The 27223-nt window shown below is 36.4% G+C and overlaps 1 long non-coding RNA gene across 7 annotated transcripts in view; it reads left to right on the forward strand.

Moving 5' to 3' along the window:
* LOC106016476 (uncharacterized) overlaps positions 1–27223 on the forward strand; it is a 183682-nt gene that overhangs the window by 30171 nt on the left and 126288 nt on the right. For all 7 annotated transcript variants that reach the window (XR_011811700.1, XR_011811699.1, XR_011811702.1 and 4 more), the window contains exon 3: positions 20012–20111. This is a non-coding gene — a long non-coding RNA (uncharacterized lncRNA). The remainder of the gene's footprint in view (positions 1–20011; positions 20112–27223) is intronic.

Here is a 27223-nt window from a genome sequence, read left to right on the forward strand (position 1 = left end):
TATTGCATTATGTATGGATGTAAAAAAAAAAAATACATACATTTTTCTCTTATATAATAAATGGGAAATGTGGTCTTAAAGTAACCTTGCACTACTTTCAAAATCAGCTAATATTCATGTCTCTTACTACAGAAATACATTACTTTCTCATGTCAACACACAAATATTAAAGTAATATTTTGTTTACTGTGATTATTTTTGGGGGAAAAAATATTTGAAATTCACCCTTTTTTGGTCATTTTATTGTATACGTACCAAAAAATTGATTTTAAAGAAGATATATGGTGGTGAGAGAAAATTAAACTAAATTTTTAAAACAATGAAAATTCCTCAGCTTTTTTAAGTTATGCCTTTGTGTATGAGAGGTTTTTTGTACTAAAAACATATTTTCATGCATGGTTTTGAGAACTTCTTCACTACTCAGTTTTCATTTCCCTGTTGTAATTGGTTGTTAGTTTTGTTTGTCTGTTTAGTTTCTGTGTTAACACTAGAGTAGAAAAGAGAACTAAATCAAAACACCTTTATACGTTAGAATGGGTTGAAAGGAAAAGGTGTGGGTCTAAGCTTTTGGGTCTCTTTTGAGGGTTCCAGCATTGTTTGGGAAGCCTGATTATATTACACATCTCAGCTGCTCGGCAGGTTCCAGTAGTAGTAATAGAATGTCTATGTACATTTCCAATGTGGAATGCTGTGGGAAATCTTCGATGTCTGAAAAAGATTAAGGTAATAATTACTGGTCTGTTAAGTGGAAGAGGGTGTCATCTGTTTTCACTGTCTGATTTCATCAGTGAAGGTTTTGAAATGTAGACTATCTGAAAATTCTACCATGTCAGATTTGTCTGAACTTCATCACTAGGAAAGGTTTTCCCTCTTGTGCACCTTGACCTTAAGTTTTATTACTTAAGGAAAGCAGGTTGAAAACAAAATAGCAGGAAGTGATCAAGATGAGGAATTTCCATTTTCCAAACAGCTAAAGGTGCTCCTGTTATGAGGTAGTCATTTTGAGACGTTGGGAGAAAATGGAAAATATTATAAGTCTGTTAAATGCATACCTGGTTCTTGGGTATGGTACTGGTTTGGGATGTGGAGACAGACTGTTTCCTGCTTTGGTACATGACTGCTGACAAACCACATCCCTTCCTCCTGCCAATGCCCTACTTTGCCTGTCCTGCACAGCCTATAGGCTCTTCATGACAGAGTCTTTCTCATAGTTTGTGCAGCACCCACCACAGTAGGTTTTAGATTTTGTTAGAAAGATCTTTAGAAAAACAAATGACAACAAGCAAGCCCATTGTAATGCTACTAATAAGAAGAAGTAATATGGAATACATCACTCCCTGGGACTAAAATAAGAGGTTCCTACAAATTCAGTACATTCGGATATACATGTCCTTTACAAATTGTCAGAATACAAATAATGTTTTTCCTGCACTCTCTGACCTATTTTCTAATCTGCTTTTGCTTTCAGAAAAGACATAATAACTGCCTTATTTTTATTCACCTTTCTGACCTTGCTTCATATGTGCTGTTCCTTTTGTCCTCAACAATCAGCTTTAGTTCGAGCCCTCAAAAGAGACCTGTCCTGTATGTGTTGCTTTCTCACTCCAGGCTGTCTATGGGTTAGTGTGTATGTCTTCATCACCTTGTCTACTAGAACAATTAATTACTTTTTTTTTTTTTGTCAGTTGACAGCAGAAGTATCAGTGTCAGTGTTCATAGGATTGATATCCTTTAATGCCTCCCTTAATTTTCACTATAGCTGTTAATTGTGACCAGATTACTCAGCTTTTTGTACTGAGACCACTTACTATGATGAACACCTCATTATCTCCTGGCACTGTCCTAAGCATTGTGTGTCAGTTACCTCCAAAATTTAATTCATGATCAAGGAATGCCAATAAAATGCCTAGGACATCTGTGGGTGAAAATGCCCTGAGAGGATTCCTGAGATGGTCATCATTGGTAAGAGTTGGACTGCCTTAGTGCAAAGGGAAGAAGATGCACCTTTTTGCACCAGTATTCCTATCTACATTTCAACTTCTGTACAAAGACTGAGTTTTTCCCAGCTTTCTGTTCCACAGCCTTTCTTAATATTTATTTATAGAAGTTCACTAAGGATGTAGCAATTGCTTGCTTGCTTGGGTGCCAGAATAGAAGGGTGTGAACAAGACAGAAAAGATTGTAGCTTGATTTTTCTTATGAAAGTTAGATTCCCAAGGTACGCCAAACATACTGGCTGCACATCACTTCCCATGGGGCTGTTTAATGAAAACAAACAGAAAACCAGGAATGATGTCACAGCATGACCTCAGTGTGAAATAATGAAGAGAACTGGTGTTAAGCTAATACTTACGCCAATCACATCTGCAGAGAGTATATTATAAAACGATTTTAATGTAGGTGTTGTAATTGTTAAAGCATTCTCAGCTACCATTCATCTTTTGGAATTATGGCCTTATTCCTCCGGTAACTATATATGAATTTGTCTCTGGTCAAGTATTTAAATGTTACCTCCAAATTGGTTGACCACAAGCCTATTGCAGACCAGAATAATTTTGTATGTCTTGGCTCATAATCCTGTATCCTGTATTGCTTGTATGTGGTAGCATTCTTTGAGCTGTATCAGCTAAGAGATGGAGTATTTGAATGTGTGAATACAGGTGTTAGTTGTTGCAGGTTAAAACACTGGAGAGCAATCAAGAGGAGATTCCCCAGTTTTCACAGGAGAGTTGAGAAAATTGAGGAAATGTCACCAAAATGATCTAATGGCTGCCTCATCAGATGTGATGCCATGTATTTCACTTAGGTGAGGCACATCACTGCAGGTAACACTTGAAATTATTCCTTTAGGAGCAAAAATTTCAGGGGGTTTGTGCTGTTCAGTCCTTATCAGCCCTGTCACTGCCCATGCTATCTTCAAGTGGAAAGTTAATGGAACTAATGCATAATCCATGAAACCTTTGTACATCATTTCAGAAAGTGAGGCCATCAAAAAGTTCATGCTAAGTAGACTGCTCCATTCAACAACAAAGTCATATAAAGCACTGACTATTCATTCAATATAAACACTTAAGACAGGGGGCAAAAGTGCTACAGAAAAGCATGTTTTGCTACAAGCAGCTAAAGCCACGTTTTTCATTTCATCTTTCACCCAAACCTTTATCATCAGTGTGAGTACTATTCAACTGTTATAGGAGATTGGTTCTTCCCTGATAATGTTTTTTCAGCCTTTCTGCTGATGTCAAGAACACTAAACTGCTATATCTCTCTATTGCACCTTGAAGGAGGTGAAAGACAATAAAGGCTTGAAGTCAGCCTCTTCTGGAGCAAAAGAAGGAAAAAAAAGCACATTTAAAGAATCTTTTATTTTAAATTGGACTGTGCTGTCTTAGTCACTGTAGATGCTTCAACTTAACTTTCAATTTATTTACAGTAAAATTTCTATTTATCTTTCCTGCACTAGATCAAGTGAAGATCTTACAAACGGCTAAGTGACTCAAGGTTTTGGGGAGTTTTGCTTCTACATTGGAAGTAGTTATCAACAGTATGAAAGAAAAAATACATAACAGTGGAATGAAAAGCAATTATCTGAAATGTCATTATGCGCATCTACTATCTTAGGTGCTCAGAGTGTCTTTGGCTCTGAGAAACTCAGTGTTCCTACCCTTTTGCCTGCAAGCTACCCATAAAATTGACAGGTTGGTCATTTGAAGTGTTCTGTTCAGTGACGGCCCCTTCCCATTGCTTCATTTTTCAACTGGCAGCCCTTCCTGGTCGTTTCATGGTAAAGTGAAATGGAGGATGTGCAGGCACTCACACTCCAGATTTACAGAAGACTTAGACAACATCAATTGCTCTGCTGAATTAGCTATCACCTTCTTTGGTTTTGCACTGAACCATTCACATTTTCTTTAAATGTTTCAACAGATGTGAAAGACAACCTATCTTAAAGGCAAAAGTCAAGACTCAACTGCCTAGAAAAGGAGTCATTGAATCAGTTGGATAGATCATCTTTGAAAACTTTTTTAAAATAATAATGATGATGATGATGATGATGATGAGTGGAGTGAAATTTGGTGCAATCCTTAAGCTGTCTTTCCCAAACGTATTACCTCAGCTCTGGCCCTAGGTCAGTAGTGCTTGAAAAATCCGCACTTGTTAGAGTCTGCGGTGCACCCTGTATATATTAAAAAAAAAAAAAAAAAAAAAAAAAAAAAGCTGGTGTTCCCAGTTCAGTTCTTAATGGACAGGTGTTCGCAGCACAAAACCCTCCATAACAATTGGCCCTAATTAGCACCTTTATCAGCAGCCTCCCCAGAGAGGCCAGAGAATGAACAGGCTCGGAAACTGAGCTGCCAGCCCGGCTCATCGCTAGAGGTGAGCCCTGCGGGTCAAGGTTGAGGGGCGGTGTGAGGCAGTTCTGCTGCTGCTGCCTGGGTCTCGCTGCTCCCTGAATAGAGGACTTCAGTCTCAGGACTGTCAATCTGGCACCTTTCAAAAGCCCTAAATTCACTTAATTAACAGACAGGAAAAAATAGCCTTCCCTAGCAACTCTTGCATCAAATGGCACTTATGTTACCTTATATTCTGAGCACCTAACCCTATTAGCATTGCATTGTGTGGTTCTGTTGGAGTGCCTTTATGTACACACCAATCTTAACATACACACTAACATATACTGGGAGAATTAGCAGCGTTTTAAATTAAACTGACATTATCAAGTAGAATTTATGGTTTATTTTTTGGTTTTGGTTCTCTGTTACACCCTAATATACTATACTAATTACACAGAAGAGCACTGTTGTCCATATTACTGTTCTTCTTTCCATAGAAGTAAAAGACTTTTTACATGTCATGCTTTCCCTGATTATTTTTTCCTTTTTCTTCCTTATTTTTTTTATATTCTTGTCATAATGCAATATTTTGCATTGTTATGTTCTCATAATTTGTCAGTTTACTGTATGCTAACTCTACACCAGCCAAAAAATCTATACCTAGCTTACTTTCAAGGGCTACAGGATATGGTGGTTTGTACTGTAATGTAATAGAGGTGGAAATATCTATTTTTGACCATATAGTGAGTGTGACTGTTCATAGTTGCATCATTCTTAGAGATATTGCAGAGTTAGCTTCATGGCCTGAGGGAGTCTGCACTTCACAAAAGTATTAAATTTGCATTCTGTAGATAAATGGAGTTTTCCTGGTACAAAACTCTGATTTCTCCTTCTTGATATTGTTCTAAGTTCCTGTATTTATTCCAGTAGAAAGCATTTACCAAATTATAGTTTATAAAGAAAGCATTTACCAAATTATAGTTTAGGCTTCAGGTAGGGTAGATGATTATGCTCTAAATTAGCTGTGAGCTAACCAAGCTGTACTTAGCATTTTTTCATCTTAGAACATCCTTTCACATCTCCATTTTTATTTCATTTTTAAAGCTCTCTCTGGATGATAAAGATCATTATAGTAAAGGAGCACCCAAAAAAAAAAAACAAAAACAAAAAACAAAAAAAAAAAACTAGTGAGATCTTTCTCATCTGTCCATGACCTTTATTGTGCCACTTCTTTATTCTGTGTCTTTTTCTCTTGATGAAAATTGGAAAAAGACATACTCAGATCTGAAAGTTTTAGGTGAAAGCTATTCTGAGTATACAAAGTAATTTTGTGAGGCTGTGTAATCTGTATAGTAATCTTTCAATGAGGTAAGTTTTGCTGTGTATCTACGTAATTTATTTTTTTTTCCTTCTCTAGTGTCTCTTTTTGTAGGTTATATTGCACTGGAAGGTCTGTGGAGCAGAAACTCTTGCAATCTGTACAGCCAGCCATAATAGAGCCTAGGGTCAGCTGGACCTCAGTGTTATACAATCTGAATTCATCTAGTAGAATGACCTGGTATTCCAGATAAAATGCAAAAGATTAGTTACCCATCTATCTTTGTGTAAGGAATCCAAACTGGCTGTTCGCAGGTGTATTGTATGAAAAACACATATGCCCTTCAGAGTAATGGCAGCTGAAGGAGGTTTTTCTTCAAGAAAGGGAGGTTATCTCCCAGATATTTGTGATAGTTTATCTTAAAGATAATGGAGTAATACTTTTTTAGTGAAACTGCTTGCTGCTACAGGCAAAAAGCAAACAGTTTTTTACGCGACTGCTTTTGATCTCTTAAAAAATTATGAGTAGATACTTGGAACTTGTAACCGGATTTTTTTAAACACATGAAGCAGGTTTGAATTGCTCGTTCAAATTAGAGCATAGTTTTCAATCAGAAACAATAGAGAATTAAGGAAATGCAATACAAATAGGAAGATAAAACATGTAAGATGGCCAACAGACCTGAATGAGAACTTTCTACTCTTAAAATTGGTTTTCATCTAATATTTACTGTATTTTGTGTTTCTGATGTGATGTGTCATGTCCTAATCCATCACAGACAAAGCAGCTGACTCCCACTGGCTAAAATCAGTGTATTAGCACTAATACCCTACACTCATCTGATGTATTAGTATGTAATTTTTTGCTTGTCTGCAAACAATTGAACCAATTATCTATATTAGTAAGGCTATAGCTGATGTTCTGAGAGGACCTGTCAAATAACAGTAGTTCACTTTAGTTGCCTGCATCGCACCCACAAGTCCAGCATATATTTCTGACCAAACTGCTCTGTCTCAGGAGCAGCTTGCTTAGCCTGGCCATAAATGAATGAAGCATGGCTGTGCCAGAGGCTGGATGTTGGTGCTCCCAAAGGCCGTGTTCCCAATACTTGTTTATAATCTGTAATGCCTTGAGGTAGAAAACAAAATAACGTACACTCATTTTACTGTGAAATAAACCTAGATATGCCAGCATTGATCCTCAGAGCATCATCTCTGGAACTGATCTGACCTTATTGTTGATCTTATTCTCCTTAATGACCAATCTTCACTTTTTTTTTTTTTTTCCCCTCAGAAAATCTTGTATTAATTTATGTATTAATTTGGTGTAAAAGTTCACTTATTTGCAAGCAATAAGAAATAGCATCAAAGTATAGGAATATACTGTCTCTGTTACAACCCACTTCCTTCTCTGGGATTTTAGCACTGGAGAGGCTACAATACTAAGAACAGAATTGTTTGAATGATGTAGTAAAATATTAGTTAGTATATTCTGGTGACTCGTTCCTGAGTTGATTCCAATGCCTCCCAGTTTTGGTTAGTATTTCAGTAAATAGGTATCAGGATTTCTTTCTGAAATTTGGCTTGGCTACCCCTTTATGTGCCACTTTTGTAGCTGATTATGTCAGCAATATGTCTTTTGTCACCAAGCAGGGTGACAGCACCATTTACATTTGCAAGAGAATGATCAATGAACTCTGAGCATCATGCGACAGTTTTTCCAGAGCTCCCCATCGCTTGCACATTTTCGGGGAGGCAGCCAGTCTACCTGTCTTCCCCAGCAGTGGCCAGAAGCATGCATGCCCCGCAGCAAGGAGAGATTTCCTGCTGCGCCCCAGCCCTTGTTCCCTCCAGGCACAGCAGGATTCCTCTGTTAAGGTCACAGGCAGGACTCTCTGGAAAGTATAGCTCTCTCTCTTCTAAGATCAGCCTTTCTGCAACAAACCCTTTACCTCAATTGCACAAACTTTTCCGCTTAACCCTCACTGTTTCTATTATTTATTATCTACGTTGTGTTCAAATGGGGCATGGTCCAAATTTCTCATCTGCTATTCCCCTTGTTTCTGTTCTTCATTCTGGTTACTTAACCTTTCACTGTTCTCTGCTTTCTCCTCTCTTCAGTTTATCCTAGTGAAAGATGGCACTCAAGAGTTAAGGAAATGAAATAAGGCAGTAAACTGAAACATCGCCACCGTAACTGTAAACCATAATGACTCCAAAACAGAACAAAGACTTGATGTAATATCACAAAAAATCTCAAAATATGTAATTAGGCATAGAATGTGAAAAGCACTGTCATGAACTGTATGGAGGGAAGCTGGGGAGTTAATGAACACAACAAATTCAAAAAAAAAAAACAAACAATAGGGATAAAATGTAGTGTTCTTTACCAGTATCTGAACCAAAAGTATATTGACAGGAAAACTGGAGAATTATCTGATGGTATATATCTATTAGCTATGTATCTGAGAAAAATAAAAATAAAAAGTCGTATGTGTACAGCAACTCCATTAGAGGTAGGTATTATATATCTTTTGTTTTAGGCTATTTTCTAAATTGTGTTCCTATGATACCAATTTAAAGCAATCTGGACTCAATACCATCAATCATTTTAAGCACTTTAATTTTGGTTAATAGTTTTCTTTGTTCATTTTTAACTTAATTTGTGCTTGATATAATTCTGAGATTCTAAAAGGGAGATAATGTAATAATTAAACAATAATGCACAGATAACTCATTTATTCCTACACATGAAATTCTTATGACTGACATGAGTTTAGTGAATCGATCCCTTGTACAAAACTGAGTATTGTGAGAAAATGTTCTTCCAGCTATAAGCATAGGTCTGATTGCATTGCAGAGCTTGAGAGCTAATCTTAGCCTCACCAATTACTTGGTAAAATCCAAGCTCATTATAAATGGTTAACCCAGCTGCACAAGGGAGGGCATAGTTTTATACCTAAAGGAACTATGTCAGGTTATCTATATCAAAAGCTGACTGATGCCTCCATCTATTAGCTTCCATTACTGTCAAAGACAGGCTACCTGATGAGAGGCATTGTTGCTCCATTGATGTCAGTACTGTAACTTTCAGTAAGTTGGGAATAAACTCGATAGCAGAGGATATGTGCATATTAAATCATATCTGTATGCTGCAACTGACAGAAAAAGATGTTCTGATTTATCTCCAGTAGAAGGATTAGCGGAATTCAACAGACTTGCATGTTGCTTTCAAATGCAGTTCTCTCTTTCTTTATAGGAGAGCAGTAAGTGAATGCAGTAACTTCATTTTACAACTCTGGAAATTATTAGAACTTTTCTTTAAAGCAGGGAAGTCTAAGAGTGACCAATAAAAGATTTTGGAAAGGGTCTGATCAGCTGAAATTGCATACAACTTTCGTACTGTAGAAACCCAAGAAATGAGATTTTGTGCCTGCTGTGGGCTTCTCTAGGGCTGAAATTGGATGCATTCTTTGATTAAACAGGCCCTAAAAGAAGAAAATATGTACACAATTCTGATAAACAGCTTATCTTTAAGTCAGATTTATGAATCTGAATCCACAACTGAAAACAAGGCAACGCTGTGGGTCTGAAGATGAATATTTAACTCAAAGTCAGAAATAGGTTTCTGAAAATAAGAGATTGTTAAAGTTATGATGAACATGTTCAAATTGCAAAATATCAGCAAGTCTTCTCTGCTGCAAACTGATCTAAAGCAGCTTTCCTGTTTCCCCAGCAACCTTGAGCAATGCTAGCTTGTTTCTTTGGAAGTAAATTAAATGTGACTTTCAAGTAGTTCATTATTTCAGTAGCCACAATGCCTTTCGGAAGTAAGGACATTCGATAAATCATGTTAGGATTTGCAGCACTTCTGAAGGGAGGCAGATAAAGGATTTTTGCAAAAATAGTCTTCAAATCTAGTATTTTTTTAGAAATTACAAAAATTATGTTTCTATTGATACAGGGGAAATAAAGAATAAAATTTATTTTGTATGCATAAAGAAGGCTAAATATTGTTTGGTGCTGCACTAAAAACGAGCATGTCCTGATTCACATGCATACAGCCAGTGTAGACTTGTGTGCAGCCCCTAAACACAGCTCCACTTGACCTGAGTAGTTGAAACCTCTGTAAAAATGCTTTAACAGATGCAATGTCCACATTCAGCCCAGGTTGTGCACTGTACAGTAGTTGGTATACTGAGAAATCCTCAGCCTCTTCCTTGCCCCAACATATATATGTATCTCTGAACTACAGTATCATACTATTCAGAATATCTACATGATGCACAGAAATGAGCGTTAAGATTTCTGTACTTACTTGTGGCTCACTCCTGTTGGCAGTGATAAAAGAAAGATGCTTACAAACTATAAAACATGAAGATGGAGCAACCACCGCCCATTCAGTTCTCTGCAACAGGCAGGTTCTCTCCCAGAGACTCTCAGATGCAAAGGCAGGAGCCTCTCCATTTGGTGACTATGTATTTTTAATCTGGGTTTCAGGTTTACACTGTGCAAATAGATTGCTTTGCCTGTCCACTTGAAGTTCCTCATCAATTTCCATCAATCTGTAAATGCTGAAATGTAAAACCAGTGCATCTTTCAGTTAATTTCAGAATTTACTGTGGCTGAAGTTGTTTTGGTTCAGGTCTGGTTTGAGTTCAACAGAAGTAACTTCAGGGCATCAATTCAGATTTAGCTTTAGATTGGAAAATAAAATAATCAAAGTTTTGTTTGGTTTCATTGGTTTGCCTTTGCAAACCAATTTTTGGGAATGTTTTTGGGAATCATCAGGGGAGAACAGTTGCAACCCTCAGCTTTGGAACCTCTTTTAGGTGGGATATGAGGCTGTTAGAAACTAAACAGTTTTTTTGTTTGTTTGTTTTGTTTTGTTTTTGTCTTCAACAAATTGTGCTTTGTCTTGGATGTGCATATTTGGAGCTAAGTTACCAGGTAAAACTAAATCTCATTCTGACACGGTAGTAAGGGTGTTCACATTGCTATATGCACTTCGCTAGCAAAAGTCAGCCATAGAAATGCCAATCGGTGGAAGCTGGTCCTCTCTCCAAATTAACTGTCAGGGGGATGGCAGTGGAGCTGCCCTCCTCCCTTCCTCCCTCGATCTCCCTCAGCATAGAAACCCCAAGTCTAGCAGTGCCCTCGAGTGTGAATATTTTTTCCTAGTGTTCTTATAAGTGATTGCTTGTGGCATCTTATAGTCTTATCTCAGCTTGTGCAGCCCCTCATGAATATTCGGTACATATGGAAGAGTTTCCTATATCATGGCCCATTAACAAGGAGGATAATCACTCATTCAGTTATCAAGAAGTCAGAGAAGGCCTTTCCTTGAGCCCCTAGTGCAAAGAATCCTGGGAGATCAAAGGAGGTTAAATGTGGCTGACATTAGGATCATTACTTTTTTTTTTTTTCTATGTAATTACTGTATTATAATAAAGTTGATCTAAGATAAGGAAAGGGGTATTAAAGTCTTTTAGGGCTAAAAGACCATATTAGTGACTCATTGCCTTTTTTCCACCATGGGAGAAAATGCATATTGCAGTTGATACATATAAATGAGCATTTTTTTTTCACTGAAAGCACGGTAAGGTCATAAGTGTACATATAAACGATATATTATTACAGAATCACTTTTAAGGGAAGTTAATCCCATGTAAATGCAAAAGGCGAGTAGAAGGTGTAGTGATGCCTCATTAGTAAGAACAGCGACACTGATAGATTCTTATTAACAGCTAGATTCTTATTATTTTACATTACATCTTTCCTACATTTCTACGCTGTTCAATTTTGACATTCAGGACTGAACTACATCTCCCATCAAGCAATGCAGTCTCCTCCCTGACTAATGGAAGGATGCTGGACAACAACCATGGAGGTGTTTTTTTTCTTTTCCATTTAATCTTTTATTAGTCACTGGAATTTGCTTCACAAACTTTTTTGAGCTTGGTAATGTATTTTCTGTACTCCTTCCTCCTTTATAGATTTTTCCAGTGTATCAGGCACCTACACATGAATATCTGTTAAACTAGGTGAGCTGGGAAACAAAACAATGTGTGCAGCTAAATAATTCTGCTTTAAATAATGATGATGGGTTGGTGTGTATCATGGGTAGATATGTACTAGCAAGTATGATGTTATAATGGATCAGAGGCATTTACATGCTATGAGATCTTCAGTAGCTCTTCCACATGAATTATAGTTGGTCAAATACGTGTTTTACAATTCAGTAAAACTGAGCAGTCGTGCAAAACTCCTCTTCCTAAGACACTCAGAGACAGCTGGCCTGTCTGAAAACTTTGAATACCCTTATTCCCTCAGTTTTATACTTCACATTACATAGTAACCTCTGGAAAACAATAAGATAAATAGTTGTCAGTAACAGCTTTACAATATACTGAGGATCCATTTAATCATTTCCATTCACCATTTCTGTAGTAGCAATTGCTGTATTGTTGAGGTATGTTTTATTTTTGCTCGAAACTTTCATATAAGTCGTCTAAACCATTCTGTACCTTTGTTGTTGTTTTGTCTTGTTTTAAAATTCCTTTTTACTTCTAATGGGGACCTTTTGTCTCTGACTTTTCAACCTGCAAGCTGAGAAATATACAGAGTGCTGGATATATTCCTGGCCTGTAGCAGGCACTAACTTTCTGGACAGCTCTACTTTTTAAAGTCCTAAGTCAGTGGGGCTGTACTCATGCAAGTATTCCATGAAAGCAAGACAATCTGATGGAGTGGTCTTCTTCAAATTCTACTTTTGAAATGTTAAAAGTTAAGAAACATAATTAAACTGCAACTGCATTAACATTTATATAAAATATAAACCAAGTGCTTATCCTGATTCACCAAACAAATTACAGTTTGAACATTATAAAAAAAACCCACCCAGCTACTTATCAACGGCACCATTTGAAATTATTGCTAGTACTACAACTCTAAATGCATAAGATGCCTTAAATACAAACCCTGAACATTTACATACTGATTTCATGAGCAAAGCAAAAGGTATTTGCCAGTAACAGTACAGGACTCAGCATTTTTATTGTCTGAGTAATCCTGGCTCGCTCTGATATGAAAATTCAATTATTTTAGAACTGGTCGTCTCATTAAATTTTGACAAGGAGCACAAGCTCAGTACCAGCTCTAGCTCTGAGAGGCTGTGGGTGCCTGACAGCTCTACGGTGAATTTTAAAATGTAGTATTTTTGCAGGACAAGATTATCTGACAATTTTATATTAAAAAAAGAAAAAATTAATCAAATACATTGTAACATCCAACACTGGTAACTTGGCCTCTCCGTAGATATTTTTATGAAAAATTATTGAAAAAAAAAAAAAAGACTCCACTGTTTATTGCATCTTTTCCCCAAAGTCCACCTCCACATCTTAATGCTCCGTAACTGTGCTAGAAAAAAGTGTGCCTCTGTGTAAGTGGCAATATTTAGCCACTTATTGTTAGCATTTTCTAACTTTCCTCAACTAAAATGTATTTGCAATTGTTTTTATAAATGTGATTTCCAAAATAGAAGTATAAAGTATTTGAAGTATTTGTAGGTGTAAATATATAGTCAATATATGCAGAGCCTTTCATGCCATGCTTAGATCATTCTCTTGACCTGTAGTAGATCTATGTTCTAGTTCTTATGGAAATATTTTTTAATTAGTTTGCAAAGTAGAAGAGGTCCAATAAGGAAGACAAAAGGATGCTGTCTCAGACTGCCTAGAAGCATGGTGCTTATGGTACTCAGCTGCTGTGCAACAGGCTAGGAAAACAAGGATGTGAACCAGGTCTCTGATAGCATCGGTAAGCACCCGAATACCAGTGCTGCTTTTGCTGCAGGCTTCAGAGTTCTGGAGTGGTTTTTTTCTTGCTGTTGTTTGTTCTGTAAGTTTTCTGGGGGGTAGAGGTAGGCATTTATTAGTTGTTCTACGTCAGTCTAGAATGTGAAATCTGGGAAAATACTGAAGCACTTAGTAGAATGAGAAAGTTATTCCCCCATCCAACTTTTAAGAGTTTCCTTCTTTCATATAGGTCTGTGCCATTTCAAGTAACTTATTTTAGATGTTGCATACTTCATAAGCAATTAATGTACAAGAAATAACTTGCCTCAAGTTTGAAAAGACTGCCTAGCAAACACTGACATATTAGCTTATTCATAATCATTTATTCAGTACTACTGTAAGACATAAACTGGATTTTCAGTCTGTGATTTCTTGTAGTTACTGTTACTCCACCAAGGAGACAAAAATGTTGGTCTATGCATTGTTATTTCTAACAGTTGTTCTGACTGCTCTAAAAGAATTCAGTAAACCAAAGTCTGTATACTTATTACTGCTAATTTAAGATAGTGGCATTAGGGGAATAAATCATTAGATAGTATTTCAAGGCCAACACAAACATCCAAGTTAACATCTAACCAGGATGTCTTGGAAACAGACAAAATGTAATGTCACGCGTGGACTAGCGAAAGACAATTTCCTTTAAACGTGTAAAAATTTGAGCGACAGAGGGCATCCTCACTCTGATGATCTCTAGTAGGAAATTATTCAAGAGGACCTTGTATGGGGAATAGCAGACATATTGGACTGTCCCATCTATTAGTTAGGGTCAGGGACATTTGAAATACAAGCTTCTTAGAGAAAAAAAAAATCATACTGCTTTTCTCTATATTTAATTAACTTCTGTGAAGGTCACACATATCTCTATCTCTGAAATGCATAGTGTGTCACTCATTTAAAAAAATCTGGATATTTTGCATTATCTTGCCATTATGGTCCAACTTTTTTTATCCCAAATTTCACAGTGGTGATCAAATTAAAGAGATGACAAGCTCCCTGTCCTTACAAGCTAAGCATTTTGTGTGTTATACTCAGATATACTCTGTGTGATATAAGATGAGACTTCATAATGAGATTCAATGCAGTTGAGTGCTAAATTATAGCAGGCTTATATCACAGAAAATTATAACAATGAGAGAAGAATTCAAATCAGGGCTTTAGTAAGAGAGGAAAATTAAGACTTTGCAATTAAAGTGGTAACCTAAAACTTTAAAATAATTTAAACAGTTACTGAATACATGTAATATTCTATGCTTATCTGGAAGCAGGATTGGCAGTTGTTTGAAAGGATCCAAATGAAATGTGGACAAGGTGTATGTTATGTCCTCAGAACACAGATCTGTCATTTTCTTCATTGTTCATGAATACATTGGTATTGAATATCTCTTTCCCACAAATTCACAGGCTCCATGCAAGACTAGAGAGAAAACCAGTGTAATGTTATCGTTAAATTGATGTTGCATACAACTTTATGATAGTCCTGACAACTGCAGCTTGTGAATTTGCCAAGAGCAACCCAGTAAGTTATTTTCAGAGATGAACACTGAACTATGAAGTAAAATAATACTTTCCTTCAGAAGGATAAAACTGCAATTTTCTTGTAGACATAATTTACAGAATTATTACTGACAATTTTAGAATTCCACTGTGTGAAACACTGGGGGTTTGAGAACAGAATTTTATATCCTTTTAAGAACAGACAAATTTTAAACAGACAATGTATCTATAACATCTATGCAATAACACAGGAGGAATCTGACCTGGAAAACAAGTGGCAGTTTCCTTTCCTTATTCAAATATTCTGCCTCTTGCGAAAGCTGAGGTGTGCTGTGATTCATCACTTTGGTTAAGATAGAAAAAGAGCCCAGGTTCATATTCTGATTTCTTCTCACATACCTTTGGAGTGTAGCACATAGTGCATTTAGAACTCAGTTTCCATATGAGCACTATTTCAAAAACAGTTTTTGCCCCAGCCAGTTAGTGTTTAGTGCCCCAGAGAAATTTAGATATTTATGTAATTGTTTAGATCGCAAATCTCCATGAAAAGGAATAATTTTAAGTAACAAGAAGGAAGAAAGGCATGTAATAAGATAATATAAATTATATATTGACATTTTATGTTTAGGTTTCTTGCTGAAAGTTGTTATAGTAATCTCATAGGAACAAGGGAAAAGGCAATAGTATTCAATACAGATGTCATATTCGAAGTGGCAATTCTGTAGGCTTGTTGCAAGCACATGAACATCTCTGCTGACATCAGTGAGATAAGTTAATTGAAATCAGTGGAACTAATTTAAATTAATTTATATGTACCTTTGTGTGACTTAGACTTGAAAGCCAGTTGTAAAGCAAAACATACTGTGCTTGTGTTTGATTTCTTTCTGATGTAAAAAAAATGCTTTTTTTTTTTTCTTTTTTAACTTATAAAACACTTCTCATGGTAGTCTGGACACCTTGCAGGATTTGACTGTTTAGAATGTGTTAGCTTTACAAAGATCAGTGTAGTTTTATCTATTCTGCGTTCTTAGTTTTAAAATTCTAACTTGCAAAAATCTAGCAGGTGTGTTTATGAGACACTTTCAGCTGTAGAGATGTAAAGGCCCTATAGGTGTAATTCTCACTCAGTGCTTCTGTTGGCATTCTGTGCTTGACAAAGTGATTTGAGCACTTCTATTCACAGCTGCTGTGTGCAAACCTTCTTGAGCAAACCTTCTGGTTTATACAATGGACTTTGAACTAAAGTGTCTTCAATTCAATACATGTCAGGATAGACAATTTGTCAAATACAGCTAAAATGGGGAATGTCTTCTAGGACTGTCACCTTTGAATGTGACTCATAATTGAAGGGTTGTGTCCATTGGACTTTGCAGGAGAGCAAAGTATTCATCAGCTGGTCTTTGCCTTTAGGGAAAACATTTTAAGAGGACCGACCACAGCTGAAGGTCCTTTAAAAACATACTCAAGCCTACTCTTCCCTGCTGCCTGGCAGTCTGCTCAGAATCATCAGTAGATCAGTCCTTGCATTAGTCACACCAGTGGCAAATGAGATGGTTCTGGAAGGGTTTTGCTGCAGAACAGACAATATTTGTAAGCAACTCGATTTCAAACTGACAAAGAGGACAATGTGCGGGCTTGGTGCCCAGTTGGACACATCTTGGCTTTCAGACTTTTCCTGGAACAAGCAGCTCAGACATAATATAGACAAAGCAAGCAATGTCCTTTCTTCAAGGAAGTCTAAGTATCCTAGGTAATGGCTAGATTGTAGCAGTAAACCTTGTAAGACTAGCTGAAAACAAAAGAGAAAGATGCACTGTAAAGTGCAGTCACCTTTCACAGTCTAAATTTAAAGCTATAGTTAGTGCAACAGGTTTTAACAAAAATCCCTGCTAAATTACTCTGCCGACATACATCATTAACTGTTCGGTTTGACTTGAAATAATCTGACGATGTTCTCCATTAAAAATGGACAGAGACAGGCTGAAAACAGCATGGATGAAGCAGAACACAATGAAATCCAAAGACGAACCAGAGGCAAGCATACATGTGAGCCATGGAGTAAAAAGTACAAAAAGTTTTGCTGGAATATCTAGATATGAAATAATTTAAACTCATACATGTCCTTTAGCAGCTGCTAAGCATCATGTATTCCAGATGTGTCTTTAGGAAAGAACACATCTGCTTGTAGTGTTTCAGATTTCAGAGTTATATAGGGTATAACAGGGAATGTTATATATAGCACTAAGACCTTAGACAAACACAATACAAACAGCTGATTGAATAAACCATGATCCCCAATGTTTCTAAAGTTTTGTAAAATTCTTCAAGGACTGTAATAGACATAGTGGTATGATCTCTTATAATTGAGGAAATAGAGGGGTAGGAGATAATACAAAATACATATTTTTTCAGATTTTTAAAAAGTATTTCAGATGAATCCTTTTTCTGATGTAATGATTGAAATGTATAATCTCAGCCTGGGCAGATGGGTCTCTAACAATTGATGGGAGGATCTTCCAGTGATTTTGTAAATTCCTTAATTTACATTAGCGAATGGTGTTTGTGAACCATGGAAGCATATGTCTCAGTGCCAGTATTTTAAACTGTACCTAGACTTTAATAGATGAAAAAAATATGGATTGTATTTTGTTCTTCCTGTAAAAGGAGTGGAATTTCAGCATGGTGAAGATCAGTTAATTGCCATTTACAGAGCAATTAAAAATGAGAATCACATATTTATTGTCCATTTTTAATGTTTTTTCCTATCTGAACCCAGACTCCAGGCCAGCCTCCTATCCAAGTTTTCCTTCATGCCTTATTGTCTATTCTGTTCAGCTATTTAAAAAATGTTGAATATCAACAATGGCTTTCAGTAGTGTATTGTCAACTTTTGTATGAAGCAATCTTGGTTGAATGAGAAGATCCCAGAGCTTATAGTTCTATCTACTGTGCTGCACTGGGTTTCTGCTTGAATGTGTGTGACTGATAACAGGACAAATTTCTACCTTCGTTATTACATTTCAGCTACATAATTCATTTGCCAAAATCTTTTAGGAAATATCTTTATAGCATATTGCACGAGACATCAGGTAAGTGCTTGTAATGTAAAAATAAGTAAAGATCCAGCAACTGCCTTGTCAGATTTGTTTGTTAATTGTAGATCTGCTTCTGCTAGGTTGTTTTGCGGACTTTTTACAGTTTTGTAGATAGCTGCGTGCCCTGAGACATCTCTAGCAAAACATCTTTGCTCACATAAAGAAAATCATACTGGATCTGCATTGCTTTTAAAGTCAAAAAGCAATATTCAGAAATATCTGTGAAAAATTGTAGCAAATGTATGCACAGCTTATGAATTTTCAAGTAAAAGATGTGTTATTTTTAATGTTCAAGCTTGTTTCTATCAGGAATTATGGTACTAAAAGCTTTTTAAACATTCTTGCTTTAAACTCCTTGTCTTCACAGTCTGATATAATTTTATTTTGCGTATGGGGTAATTGTAATTTAGCTTATATAAACTCAGTCACTCATGTATCTTTGAATGGAAGCTAATATTCTATATGCCATTTTCAGGAAATCTAAGGATTCCTCAAAACTATTCATTTTATTCATGCATTTCAGTTAACAGGTGGCAAAACAGGTAAAACACAGCTGTTTTTCCTTTTATTCTCTATCTCATTTGTTGACAGTTAATTTAACTTTGAAAAGAACTAAGAGAGATCATTTCTCTAAACAATGTGATTACTACAATGATGTAAAGGGATAGTACTGTATATTGTACCTGATCCTGTTGGAGAAACTGAAACAAAATTTCCATTGCAGCCAGTATTTTGGCTAAATTAGGAGAGCAGTATCTGGCCCATCATCTTGTATAACAAATTAATTAATGCCTTCACCATGCATCACCTTTAATATTCCTTACTTAAAATACTTAGTTTTTGGTGGTTTTTTGTTTGTTTTTTTTTCATCACGGTCAAAAAAAAAATATAAGTAAGGACTCAAAAGTATTGATTCCGACTTGTGATTTGAGAAGCTATATTCATGAACCAAAGATACTGCTGAGTATGGGAAAAGATCATACATACCAGAATGGGTACTGTACTAATACTGGCATTAGACACCAAACAAATAAAACTGAGATGTGGGGTACCGTTCTGGACAGAATATCTAGGTATTCTATCAGTGTTCTATCTAACAGGGTTGTGTTTGACGCAGTATTATCAGTTTCACATTAATTCATCTGCTTGCTTCTTTGTCCCAAATCCTGGACTCTTTTCAGTGCCTCTGTCTGCTTTGTCTGTGTCCTGTCTGCAGACAAACAATGACCTTTAAATACCTTCAATATACGTGTGGGTGTACGTGCATAAGATTGCAACCTCTTTGGTAGACATGTAATGCTTATTGAGTGGTATTTACACAACTATATTCCTGTCAAATACATTAAAGATTTCTGTGTTTCAGAAAGTATCTCAGAAACATTTGAAAAGGCAATTTAAGTGGAAATTAAAAATTTGGGAATAAAAAAATGTCATTTTTATACCCATACTCTGATACTGGGGCGATGATGGAATTTTTTTGAATGGTGTACTAATAAGAAAAGTGTTCTTTCTATGTTTCTCATTGGTACCTAGTATGCTTATTATGCTTATAGTTTTAATAGTTTGGAAACATTACACATTAACCATTGTTATACTGGTTACTATAACACTACCTGTAAGAGGGATAGGATTTAATGAAAAACTTCATTAAAAAATTATACTTCTACCTGGAGAGGTTACAGATTCCTGTAGAGACAGCATTACACAGATGGCACGAGCAATTAGATAGCATAATATGTAGGACTATTTTACATCACAAATTAGGAATAAATGTCATCCAGAATTTGCAGAGGAAAAGAATTAAACTTTAAATACCATTTTTGTCTTTTGAATGACTTGAACAAAGCTTTCTTTAAAAAACAAACAAAACAACAATTCCATTTGATTTTAAAAATTGATTTTCTTTATATTTCAGTCTTCATCTTTAATGAAAGGAGATTCAAGACTGAGAAAGACTAAGAGAAATGTTTGACGAACATCTTGAGAAAGACATGAAAGCAGCAGTAAACAGAAAGGTACAGTGCCCAGTACAACTGTCACATTTTTCATACACAATATATAAAACACCCTGCCTTTTGCACAACTGTACAACTGACAAGTCAATTGCTATATTTATTGTAGAGCTATCTTTTTGAAATGAATTAAGAGATGGACTAGTTATTGAGTCAATAGCTTAACATTTCCTTAGCGCGTTGAAACCATTCACATATCTATTGTAAAATATGGGTATTCATCAGGTGCCATAATAACAATGACTGTAGTCAGCAAAAAGATGACATCCTCCCAATTATAGTTGTGATGAAATTTTGGTTCTTTGAACATTTATTATTTTTGATGTTGAAATAATAATCTCTTCAATGATCTGATTTTAGTGGACATGAGAACTGGTACAACTTTATCAAGAGGGTAAGATAGTTGTTCCTTTGTTGGTTCAGCTTTACTCTGTATAATAGAAATTAGAAGAGGTTTCTAGTCTGATATTTTATCTTTTTAAATCTCTTTAGTTGTATAGTGACAAGTACATTCCCTTTAAAAACTAAAAAGTCCTCAATGTGGAAAGTGAAGTTTAGGAGGCATGTGAGTTTTAATTATAAAGAGATTATCCTATTCTCTTTATCTGGTACCCTACATGTCACCAGTGTTAGTTGTCCAGGCTAATTGGAACATTGTTCTTATTTAGACAGTGTACATATTGAGAAATGGTGTTGTTTAACTGTCTTTGTAACTCTTGGTGATTGCTGATCTTGAAGAAGTTGGTTCTTCACTGCAGGCATGAGACTGCCTCTGATCGATGATGTATTTCTATAATAATTCTGCTGAAGTATCCGTTGTAGACATTAGGAAGTCCTCCTTACGATTAAGAGGCAAATTATGATGTTCCTCTGCGTTTTACAAGAGGAAAAACTGAAGTGTGAAGGTTTGCTTGTCTGAGATCGGCCAACCAGCTTGGCAAATCAAAGAGAAGAGAAGAGCTCAGTTCTCTCTTACCATTGGAAATGGGTGTTCAGAAGCAAGACACAGAGTCCATCTATGTAATGCCATATAGACTATGTTCCCAGTCATGGCAGAGACAGGAAGAGGCTCTTTTTCCTCAAAATGCCATCACAGCCTTAGTCCATGCACACATTTACCATATATATTTCTTGCCTTCCCAGTACTCATTTTTCAGATAATCTCAGATACTGTTTTCTGTATGAACTTCATTTAGATAAGGGATGACATTTCATTCTTAAAGATCAGGAAAGCACTTTTCCAGTTAATCTGCAACCAGCCATGCTTTATCTACATATATATATAACCATGCAGTTGTCAGGACCTCCTGAATGCAATGGAATCATTAGCTTGTTTATACAGTTATTTTTTCCTCATATAAGGGAATAGGAGAAGGGTTTGCAACTTTTGGGGGCATGTGTTAGACATGTAAAACCAGGCTTTCAGGTGTGCATCTTCTATATGTTGTAGAAGTCCTTCTACTTGATAAGACGCAGAATCTTCACCAAAATTTGCAAAGAATCTCAGCAGAGCTAAAAGGTTAGGAACTGCCATCTGATATGCTGTGATATTTTATACAAGTTGAGAATGTGAGCCCCAAACTTTCTGTTCCTTATTCTTCTGCTTTCTGTACCTTTTGAAATAAATCCATCACACTGTGTGTTTAATCCCCCCAAGGTGTGGCTAGCAGGACAACCTGCTCACTGTATTGTCCTTCCAATGTGGCTGGTCAAGGTTACTATTTTGCTCTTCTGACACGTTATCAATTATCCTGCCAACAGACTGATACCGGACCTGTAGTTTTCTTATAAAATAAAAAACTGAGTTTAATTAAACCATCAGTATCTTAGACCTAATTATTTCAGACAGTATTTAATTAATGTTTCATGGATACCTAATGTAATTAGGGTTCCTTTAATAAGACCTTCTATGACATTAAAATATATGACCTTTATCTTTCTTATCAACCATAGCCTGACAACTCAGATTTGTCATTTTCACTAAAAGGTATAGTTTGATTAAATAGAACAGAACATAAAATTAATCCACCAAATTATACTTGTTTGTTTCTTTTTTTTTCTCTTAAAGACTAATAACTTAAGTCTTTTAATTAGCAGTGTCAGTACAAATGTTCATGCAAGCATTTTACCTTTGTTTTTCTCGGACTGTTTCTTTTGTATATCATTTTTTATGACAAAAGTAGATAACAACCAGACTTTATTAATCATGGTGAAGGGTTCAATCTTCTAGATATGAAAACTAAGGAGCTATTCTTTATAGTAACAATGACTAGTAATTGTTTAAGACAGTTCTGCAAAGGACTTAATTTTTGCTGGTCACAAACTTCATCAAAATAAACCTGTAGTTTGAATTTGAATGAATGTAATTGAAATTACTAGTCTGGTGCAAAAGTTACGTGTTTGCTTTTAAGACCTGCAGGTTCTCTTTTCATTACTTTTGTTACCCTTTGGTGTAGATCCAGTGAAAGAGCATTTGTCGTACGCAAAATTTTGATGATATCTCTTTCTCAAAGGGTTCATAGAATCATAGAATATCCTGAGTTGGAAGGGACCCTTAAGGATCATCAAGTCCAACTCTTGACACCGCACAGGTCTACCGAAAAGTTCAGACCATGTGACTAAGTGCACAGTCCAATCTCTTCTTAAATTCAGACAGGCTCGGTGCAGTGACCACTTCCCTGGGGAGCCTGTTCCAGTGTGCAACCACTCTCTCTGTGAAGAACCCCCTCCTGATGTCCAGCCTAAACTTCCCCTGCCTCAGCTTAACCCCGTTCCCGCAGGTCCTGTCACTGGTGTTAATGGAGAAAAGGTCTCCTGCCTCTCGACACCCCCTTACGAGGAAGTTGTAGACTGCGATGAGGCCTCCCCTCAGCCTCCTCTTCTCCAGGCTGAACAGGCCCAGTGCCCTCAGCCGTTCCTCATACGGCTTCCCCTCCAGGCCTTTCACCATCTTCGTAGCCCTCCTCTGGACACTCTCCAACAGGGTTATTATAAGCTTCCTTGGACTCATCCATTCTTGTTTCCTAACTCCCCAAAGAGCTTTTGTATCTCACCTTCAAAATCAGAGTGGCTCCAATGACTTCACTATTGTTTATGTTCCACACATTGAATTACAACTTTTTAATATGTGTAAAACTTAGCACAAACTTCAAGCATACTATCATAACTAGGCACAGTTACAGATCTATTAAATTTATGTCTCTAAAAATGACCTAGAGCCTTCCTGTTTACTGTAGGGCTGTGGATCTGTAGCAGGGCCTCCAAACTGGAAATATATGTAGAAATATATGATGCCCAAGAAAAAAACTGGAGCCATCATAAGACAAACAGTGTCTGAAAAAGTGGTCACAGCTGCTGCTTTTCATAGATTACAAGAATTTTTGCATAGGATCCGTGTTCTTCCCTTTGAAATTTAAACAGTTACATTCAGCACACAGTAACCCCCGACTTTATACACTAAATATAATTATCATTAATTTTATAAATTAATTTAGTAAAACATAATCAGTACCTATATGTTTTTTGTTGATTGCAGACTATGGTAAGTGTTGCTAGTACAGCCACTAACTAGTACTCGCCGTATTCAATTGAGATGTTAAATGTTAATAAAGTCAGTGACCAAGATTCACCCCACTTGTATAAGTTCCCAGGATGGGAAGGGGATGGGAAGGGGTTAAGCCCAGGAAATTTATTACTACCCAAGCAGGCAGCTGCAGAATTCCACTCCCATTGCTGCACTGAGTCTATGCTGAGCAAAACCTCCCACTAAACAGGGTCTTTGGGATAGGAAAACAGAAGAAATCTCTCCCCTAGCCCTTTCTGATTCACCCGTCTCATTCAACCTTTTGTATTTGATGTTGTCCTCTGATCAGATGATGACCTGATGATTCTCTCCTTGCAATTATTTCTCGATATTTTACATCACGTTTTTATATTCACCACACAGTTAGATTTCTCCATTTTCTTCATTAACATGATGAAAATTGAATTACAATGAGCCTCTGTCTGAATAGAAAACACCTAATCTATCCAGAGATATTCAAGAGAAATATGATTAATATAGAAAAATCTACTGGATAAAAAAATCTTGATCCAATCATGTAAAAATAAATTGATCTGATTACATAGATTACTGAAAACTGGTCACCTTGGCTACATTAGAGCCTTTAAAAGCAAACACAAATCAGTGAATCATTTTAATCAAATTTAATTTAGATTATACACTTTCACATAAAATCTAATTTAGTTGGAATTACTCGGTCATGACTTGTCTGCTCCCCACAGGACAAGGTTAAAGAGATTACATTTGGGTTCATGTCAGCAGCATCTGCTAGTTAGCCCTCTGAATGCTGATTTAATGAGAGAGGTTATGCTTAGTCTCTTGGAAAGACTTCTGGTTTGGGCAGGTGCTTGAGAGATGTTATTAATTTAGTGTGATACAAGGAGTGATGTTATCGTACTTGGAAAAGTCTTGTATCATTATTCTCATGTGTGTAAAATACCCTGGCATTTTTGTTTACATCTGTTTAGCAGCTTTTAGCGGGGTTTCCTCTAATCTGTCTTTAATGTACTGCTTCAGTGAGATAGAAGATTCCTATTAAAGAAATAACAGTTTCTTTAATATGAACAGTTATCTCAGGACTTGTCTACAAGAGGCAGCAAGTGAACATTAAGTTGCAACGTCAATTTACAGAGAACTGGAAAGTACCATCTCCATATGCAGACAAACCCTTTCTGTCTCTCAACTGTGCAGTATCTACTCCTACAATCAGATCATTCACAGGAGCACCTTTCATGATAGCTTTCTTGCTCTATAAACAGACCTTTTATTTCTATATATTTAACCTTTACAGAGTCAGATTATATCCTCATGTGATAGGTAGCACTATGTGAATTTCTAACTTGAAATTAATAGGATGTGTTGCAGAGTTAAATACTCATTCACAAATAAGTAAATAAAATTAAGGGAGTAAAGTCTTTGCTGTTGAATGTAGTGAATGCAATCTCCATTCTGATGGAGCAGCTACTCTGCAGCAAAACCAGAGGTGGTAGTCGTTAATTCTACTTCGTCAACCCTGCTGCAGAAAATAAAAAGGCCAAAACGACTGTGTAAACTTGCTCAGTACCTCACTCTGAAACAGAAGATGTACTATGGCATGGTGAATCACCACGGGTTGCCAAAGATCTGTCTGTTATTGTCCAGACTGAAGTCAGTACAGAGGTACAAAACACCATGAGTGCTCAGGTACCTGCTGCCGGTCTGACCTAACTGCTGGATGTGCAGAAATCAGAGAGAAAGCTGCTAACTTCATAAATTCTTCCTGGAAAGAATTTCCACAAGGAAAGAAAGAAAAGGCCAGGCTGAGAATCTTTGGACATGTGTAACCTTAACTGATTCCCTAACCCAGCAAGCAAACAGTGGATTTAAACGGCCTTAACTGTCCTAAAGTACCTCCCTACATATCCAGGAGCCTTTCATGCTAAAATAGTTTTCTCCTACACGTAGAAAAGATGAGCTAGGAATTCATTCGGGGTAAATCAGCACCATTTCACTGAAATCAATAGAGTTGCATCAATTTTAGATGTACTGCATGTTTTCTGCTGTTTTTTTTTAAGCACTGTTTATAGTTCTTCAGAAGAAAAAAAGTACTGGAACTATTAATCCCCGAAGTTCTGATAAAGAATTTTGAATAACAATTGAAATTCATTACAAAATTTCACTATTTCAATGCATAATTTCCCTGGTGGAGGGGCTTAAAACTCTTTCTATAATTACCATAACAGCATAAGGGTCGAGCCATTAAAATAATCTCTAGCAATTCTGTGTGATTCAAGTTATTTATGAAGAATGCTGCAGACACAATGTTCCTTGCTACACGGTCTGTTTTCTGTATGTCTCTCTACACTTTCTCTTCCCCTATGTATAAATGGTTAAATCTTACATATGTACTAGAAGGATCTATATCTCCAGAATTTATAAATCCACCCTGAAGAAATAGCATTTATATCCGAAATCCATAATCATATCAAAGAAAACTGGGTAAAATTGAGAAAATGGGGACATACCTTATTATGATTACCTTCTATTCGAGCATATTTTTCTTATTAGTAGTGCAGACAAAAGGTAGCCCTCCTATTTTATTTTAAATGAGCCTGATAGAAGTATCTCATCCACTTCATTTTCATATAAAATTGCACTGTGGAGCCTGATCTTCCTGCCTTCACTCTGGCAAAATACCTACCGTGGTCCTTAGAAACATCCATGTAAAGATTACAGGGCTAGGACCTGGTATTTACACTTTAGCCCTGGCTAACCACTGTTGTTCGCCATGTTGCACGTGGCATTCCCAAGTCATCTTTTAGAGAGAGAAACATGGAGATGATGCACTGAACTTGGTCAGCCTTTGCTGAGAACAAATATATGTGTACCAGGACTTATTTAGAAATGGCATGGTTCTGTAGCATTTGTGATAAATAGGCAGGTTAAGCTTGTGTGAGTGTAGACTATTTTCCAAATCGATTCTAATGTTGATAGACTAAACAAGTTTTGAATACAAATTCCTTACTTAAGTTTACAGAAGTTTTACATTCACAAAATATAGAAGAGAAGGTATTAACATTTTCTGTTAGCATCCTATAGACATATAGCCAAACCCTTAGCAAGTGGAAATCAGTGAAGCACCCAGCAAGGGCAACAGAATAACAGAACAACATGAAGAACAACAAAAGAACAACATGAGCTGCTTCACATAGCTCATGGTATGGCCAGAGATAAATGATAATCAGAATTACTGATTCTGCTGAAATCATGCAATTCTGAATTTGGGAAATGTTCACAAATATGCTATGCAAACTTTGTTAGCTAACACAGCTATATAGTTTGCATTGTTGTCCTGATTAATTGTATGGAAACAAATTCCAAATTTAGTTATGTTTGTGTAATACTGAGATAAATGTACGTTATTTACAGCATGTCCCTGCTGCCCTGAAATGTGCTCCTGTTCTCAGAGTTCAACCAAGAGAAATTCAAAGACAAAGTGGAAATAAAGTGACACGTACTCAAATTTCATTCTAAATTAAATATCTTATGCATTGATAATAGCTTTTGACACATG

The sequence above is a fragment of the Anas platyrhynchos genome, chromosome 10, assembly GCF_047663525.1.
Source record: "Anas platyrhynchos isolate ZD024472 breed Pekin duck chromosome 10, IASCAAS_PekinDuck_T2T, whole genome shotgun sequence".
In the NCBI taxonomy this organism is placed as follows: domain Eukaryota; kingdom Metazoa; phylum Chordata; class Aves; order Anseriformes; family Anatidae; genus Anas; species Anas platyrhynchos.